The 6100-nt window shown below is 58.2% G+C and overlaps 1 non-coding gene across 1 annotated transcript; it reads left to right on the top strand.

The window, feature by feature from the left end:
- Positions 1-5498: 5498 nt before the first annotated feature.
- On the top strand, positions 5499-5571 carry TRNAT-AGU. The gene has a single exon. It is a non-coding gene; the product is annotated as a tRNA-Thr (tRNA).
- Positions 5572-6100: the final 529 nt, after the last annotated feature.

Below are 6100 nucleotides of genomic sequence, written 5' to 3'. Positions count from 1 at the left end.
GGCCAATACCAGCCCTGCTGCCTGACCAGGGGGCCGAGAGCTGACCCCAAGGCTAGCACCAGTGGCACAGCCTGCTTAGGGGGCCTGAAGCTGAGTCCCTGGGTCCGCACTGAGAGCCAGGAGCTGAAGAATGAGGCCAGCACCAGCGCCGCTGCCTGCCTGGGTGTTCGACAGCGGAGCCCCGAGGCTACCACCAGCCCTACTGCCTGCCAGCGGGGTCTGGAAGCAGAGCCGTGACACCAGCACCAGCCCCGCTGACTGCCCAGGGGGCCTGGAGCTGAGCCCCGAGACCAGCACCAAACTCACTACCTGCCCGGGTGGGCCGGGAACTCAGCCCTGAGGCTGGTACCAGCCACACTGCCTGCGAGGGCAGACTGCGAGCTGGGTCCCGAGACCAGCACCAACCCTGCTGCGTGACCGGGGGGAAAACTAGGTCAAACCGATGCCAGCACCAGGTCCACTGACTGCCCAGGGGGGCCGAGAGCTGAGCCCTGAGACCAGCAACAGTTCCTGCACCTACTGAGGAATACATTAGCTCACACCTGAGGCCAGCACTAGCCCTGCTGCCTGCAAATGGGGGCCTGGAGCTGAGCCCCGAGTCCAGCACCAGTCCTGCTGCCTACCAAGGGAGACAGTAGCTCAGACCTGAGACCAGCACCAACCCTGCTGCCTGCACATTGGGGTTGGGAGCTGAGCCGCGAGGCCAGCACCAGTCCTGCTGAGTGCCCGCGGGGGCCAGGAGCAGAGGCCCGAGACCAGCACCAGCCTCGCTACCTGCCCAAGTGGACCGGGAATTCAGCTTTGAGCCCGGTACCAGCCGCGCTGCCTGCCAGGGCAGACTGCGAGCTGAGCCCCGACATCAGCACCAACCCTGCTGCGTGACCAGGGGGACAGTAGGTCAGACCGATGCCAGCACCAGAACTGCTGCCTGCCTGGGGGGGCCCAAGAGCAGAGCCCCGAGGCCAGCACCAGCCCCACTGCTTGCCCAGCTGAGCCTTGACCCCAGCAGCAGCCCTGCTGCCTGCCACTGGGTGCCGGGAGCTGAGCCCCGGGACCAGCAATAGCCCTGCTGCCTGCCTGGGGCGTCCAGGAGCTGAGCCCTGACGCCAGCACAAGCCACAGTGCCTGCCAAGGGAGACAGCAGCTAACCATTGATGCTAGCACCAGCCCCTCAACTGGCCAGGGTGGAGGGGGAACCCTGCCCTTAGACCAGCACCAGCCCCGCTACCTGCCCAGGGGGCCTGGAGCTGAGCTCTGAGATGAGCCCCAGCCCCACTACTTGTCCAGCTGAGCCCTGATGCCAGCAGCACCCCACTGCCTGCCAATGGGGGCCGGGAATTCAGACCTGAGAGCAGCTTAGCCTTGCTGACTGCCCGGGAGAGCCTGAGAGCTGACCCCCGAGGCCAGCACCAGCACCACTGCTTGCCCAGGGGGTCCGAGAGCTGAGCCCTGACGCCAGCAGCAGCCCTGCTGCCTGCCAGTGGGGTCCGGGAGCTGAGCCCCGAGACCAGCACCAGCCTCGCTTCCTGCCTGGGAGGGCCCAAGAGCTGAGCCCCAAGGCCAGCACCAGTCCTGCTGCCTACCAAGGGAGACAGCTCAGACGTTAGGCCAGCACCAGCCCTTCTGACTGCCTGTCCAGGTTGCCAGGACCCGAGGCCCGAGACCAGTAGCAGCCCCGCTGACTGTCAGGGGGGGCCGGGAGCTGAGCCCCGAGGCCAGCACCAGCCCCAATGCCTGCACATTGGGGCCGGAGCTGAGCACCGAGACCAGTACCAACACCGTTGCCTTCCCGGGAATCCAGGAGCTGAGCTACGATGCCAGCACCAGACCTGCTGCCTGCTTGGCGGGAGTGGGAGCTGAGCCCTAAAGCCAGTACCATCTCCGCTGCATGATCGGAGGGACTGGAGCTAAGCCCCGAGCTCAGCACCAGCCCCGCTGTTGGCCAGGCTGGGCTGGGAAGTCCGCACCGAGGCCAGCACCAGGTCTGACGCCTACCGAGGGAGACAGTAACTCAAACCTGAGGCCAGCACCAGCCCCAGTGCCTACCCAGAGGCTCCGGGAGCTGAGCCATGAGGCCAGCACCAGACCCGTTGCCCGCCCAGGGGTCTGGGATCAGAGCCCCAAGTCCAGCACCAACCTTGCTGCGTGACCGGGGGTACAGTAGCTCAGACTGATGCCAGCACCAAGTCCGCTGCCTGCCTGGGGGGGCTGGGTGCTGACCCCTAATGCTAGCACTAGCGCTGCTGCCTGCCAGTGGAGGCCAGGAGCTCAGCCCCGAGGCCAGCACCAGCTCTGCTGCCTGCCCGGGGGGCTGGGAGGTGAAGCCCCGTGGCCAGCACCAGCCCCGCTGCCTAATGGGGGGGGGGCGGGAGCTGACCTGTAACACCAGCAGCAGTACCTCTGCCTGCCTGGGGGAGCCGAGAGCCGAGACTTGAGGCCAGCACTAGCCCCGATGCCTGCCCAGGTGTTCTGGGAGCTGAGCCCCCAGGCCAGCACCAACCCCACTGCGTGCCCAGAGGGTTCGGAAGCAGAGCCTCGAGACCAGCACCAGCCGTGCTGCTTGCCTGGATGACCTGGAGCTGAGCCTCGAGGACAGCACCAAACTTGCTGCGTAACGGGGGCGACAGTAGCTCAGAGTGATGCCAGGACCAGGTCTGCTGTCTGCCCAGGGTGACCAGAGGCTGAGCCCTGACTGCAGCACAAGCCTTGCTAGTTGCCCGGGGGGGGCCCGAGAGCTGAGGCCCGAGACCAGTACCAGCCCCGCTACCTGCCCGGGGTTCCAGGAGCTAAGGCCCGAGGCCAGCACCAGCCCTGCTGCCTAGCTGGGGGGGCCAGGAACTGAGACTCGAGGCCAGGAGGTACTCCAGGGACCCCCAGGCAGGTAGCGATGATGGTGCTGTTTTCAGGGCTCAGCTCCCGGCCCCCATTGGCGGGCAGCAGGGCTACTGCTGGCGTCCAGGCTCAGCTTCCAGCCCCCTTGGGCAAGCAGTGGTGCTGGTGCTGGTCTTGGGGCGGAGTTCCCGGCCCACTCTGGTAGATCGCGGGGCTGGTGCTAGTCTCGGGGCTTAGCTCCAGTCCCCCCAGTGCTGCGGTGGGGCTGGTGCTGGCCTCGAGGCTGAGCTGCTGTATTCCTGAGTGGGCACCAGGGCGTGTGCTGGCCTTGGGGCTCAGCTGCTGGCCGCCCTGTGCAGGCAGCGGGGCTGGTGCTGGCCTTGGTGTTCAGCTCCCGACCCCAATGTGCAGTCAGCAGTGTTGGTCCTGGTGTCGGGTCTGAGCTTCTGGCCCCCATTGGCAGGCAGTGGAACTGGTGCTGGCATTGTTCTGAGCTACTGTACCTCTGGTCATGCAGCAAGGTTGTACATACCTCGAGGCTCAGCTTCTTTGCCCCCCAGGCAAGCAGTGCATCTGGAGCTGGCGTTGGGGCTCAGCTCCTGGACCACCAGGTGGGCACCAGGGCTGGTAGTGGCCTCGGGTCTGAGCTTCCGGCCCCCCTGGGCAGGCAGACGTCCTGGTGCTGGTCTCGGGGCTCAGCTCCCGGAGCCACGGGCAGGTAGCGAAACTGGTGCTGGTCTCGGGGCTCAGCTCCTGACCTCAGTGTGCAGGCAGCGGTGTTGGTGCTGGCCTCAGTCTGAGCTACTGTCTCCCTTGGTAGACGCAGGAACTGGTGCTGGTCTTGGGGCTCAGCTCCCAACCCCCCTGGGAAGTCAGTGGGGGTGGTGCTGGTCTCGGGGCTCAGCTCCGGCTCTCAGTGTGGACCCAAGGGCTCAGCTTCTGGCTGCCCTGGGCAGGCAGAGGGGCTGGTGCTGGCCTCAGGGCTCAACTCCCAGCCCCCTGGGCTGGCAGCGGGGCTGTTGCTGCTCTCAGAACTCAGCTCCCAGCTCCCATGGGCAGTGGGGCATGTGCTGGTCTCAGATTTGAGCTTCCCGCTGCTCCGGGCAGGCAGGAAGGCTGATGCTGGCCTTGGGGCTCAGGTCCCAGACCTCCTGGGCAGGGCAGCTTCTTGATGGGTCTGGTGGAGTCTTCTTAGCTGCTGGCCTTCCTCTTGTGAGGGAATGGGGTTGTCATAGTGCATGGGTCCTGGCTGGGACATGTTACATGCAGAGCTCTCCCCAGGAGCCTGGCAGCATTATCACAGGCCTTGGGATGTCACAGTTGCACCTCCCCCTCCATCCCCACATCTTCAGTCAGGTTCTCACAATCGGTGCTTCAAGCCAGCCACCAAAGCATTGCCATGGCTTCCTGTTGTCCTGTCTAGTCATGCTGGCCCGATGTGGCCCATATCTCCACACACGCAGAGCAAGAGGGCTCCTGGAAAGCCTAGCTCAAGAACAAGAACAACAAGAACACAGCCATCTAGGTCTGAACTCACCACTGTTCAATCACCTGGAGGACCAACTGCCTTGACCTATTTCAATACTTTCCTATACTCAGCACAGCATAACATTTAACTTCTTTGCAGCAAGGGCATATTTCCAGCTTCCATTCAACTTTTTGTCCACCAGGATCCTTGGGTCCTGTTCTGTAAAGCTATTTTCCAGACAGTTATTCCCCAATATTTTCTGGTTCGTGGTAGACTTGCTCTTGTTGATCCTTTGAGGTTCGTGTCAGCCTGCTGAGAAGGAGAGGTAAAAGAAGTGAAGTGAGAGAATAAAGAAAGAAGCATGAGTTACCCATTTCCACTGATGGATACATGCTTTGGAAAATTCTCCTGATGGAAACAACACGTCCCAATGAAATGTAATCTGGCCACTTTGTGTGAAGCAGTCAGACAAAATCTAGGGATTGGAAACAAGCACAGAGCTGTGCTATTCAAGTATAAGACAAACACTGTTGACTGTAATAATTAGCTAACAGCATCTGAGACACCAAGGCTGTTAATGTTTAACGGGTGTTTCAATAAGGGATGAAACAGAACAACTGCTAGGAGTGTTTCTTATGACACCCCTTTCTAACTACCTTCAGTGAAGAATGAAACTACAGAAGATATTATCCTGAAAATTCAGACACTATGAATCGCTTAGAGATGTGGAAGTGCACCTATCAGCCAAAGCACATCATGGAGTCCTAAGAATCAACATGTTGGAAGAGCCAAGAGGAAAAAAGCAAATATGCAGCTGATATCCAGAGGAAAACAGTGGCTTATAGAGAGTTCTTTCTTCAGAAGCTTAGCTTTCTTCCTTTGTAAATTAGTGCAACAACTATAAAGAGGCCAAATATCATTTGGAAACTTTGTAAACTTCCCAAGCTACTTGGCTGGGGAAAGGGCAGCCATGTGTCTTGATGTCCTTACAGGAATGAGCTGAAGGAGGGTAAATCTAGGTTTGGACTAATGATGTGGTGTGTTGCTAGTTTTGTGACTCTGATGTTTGTGTTAGCACAATTTGGAAGGAGGAAAGAAAATCCTGGAGCAGCACAATTTGGCAGTACAGGTTTTGTTTAACTCCAGAGGCAATTATTATATGGAATATTTGGAAAAGAAAAAGAAAACAAAATTCAAAGGCTCCATAGCTCAGGGGTTAGAGCACTGGTCTAGTAAACCAGGGGTCGTGAGTTCAAATCTCACTGGAGCCTGGGGGCTCTGTACCTCCTACAAAGACCTGCAGCTTCACATTTCTGGGTTCTTTTTTTTTTTTCCCCCCCAAACTCTTGCTGATGCCATTTTTTGGAGCACCCACTCAAGTCTGGGTGAAATACAAACATCATATAATGCCTATACCAAATAACAGGCAACAAGAAGCAAAGAAAAATAACTGTGGTCAGAGTTAAATGCTTGAAAGAATACCTCAAAATATTTTTAAAGTATAGCTATCAGAGATAGGAAATACTGAACCCCACAGACATTGTGAAGCTCATTGATGAACATATCTGAAATGACTGCTAGATATTTACAGTCAGATCTGGTTCACCTCTTCATACTTTAGCTGGACAATCAAATTACATCTGCAGTGCTCAGTAGTTACAGAGCTGGCTGAAAAAGTTAGAAGTATGGTTTGTGGAGGAATATGGAGGGATAGTGACATTGATCTTCTCCAGAGTTCTACTGGGGTGGGGGGGAAAAGTTGTAATTTTTAAGAAAAGAAATTAAAATATAAGAATTAAC

The sequence above is a fragment of the Strigops habroptila genome, chromosome 15 (assembly GCF_004027225.2).
Source record: "Strigops habroptila isolate Jane chromosome 15, bStrHab1.2.pri, whole genome shotgun sequence".
Classification (NCBI taxonomy): Eukaryota; Metazoa; Chordata; class Aves; order Psittaciformes; family Psittacidae; genus Strigops; species Strigops habroptila.
Note: the sequence above shows the minus strand (reverse complement) of the source record. Positions and strands in the feature narration are given on the sequence as shown.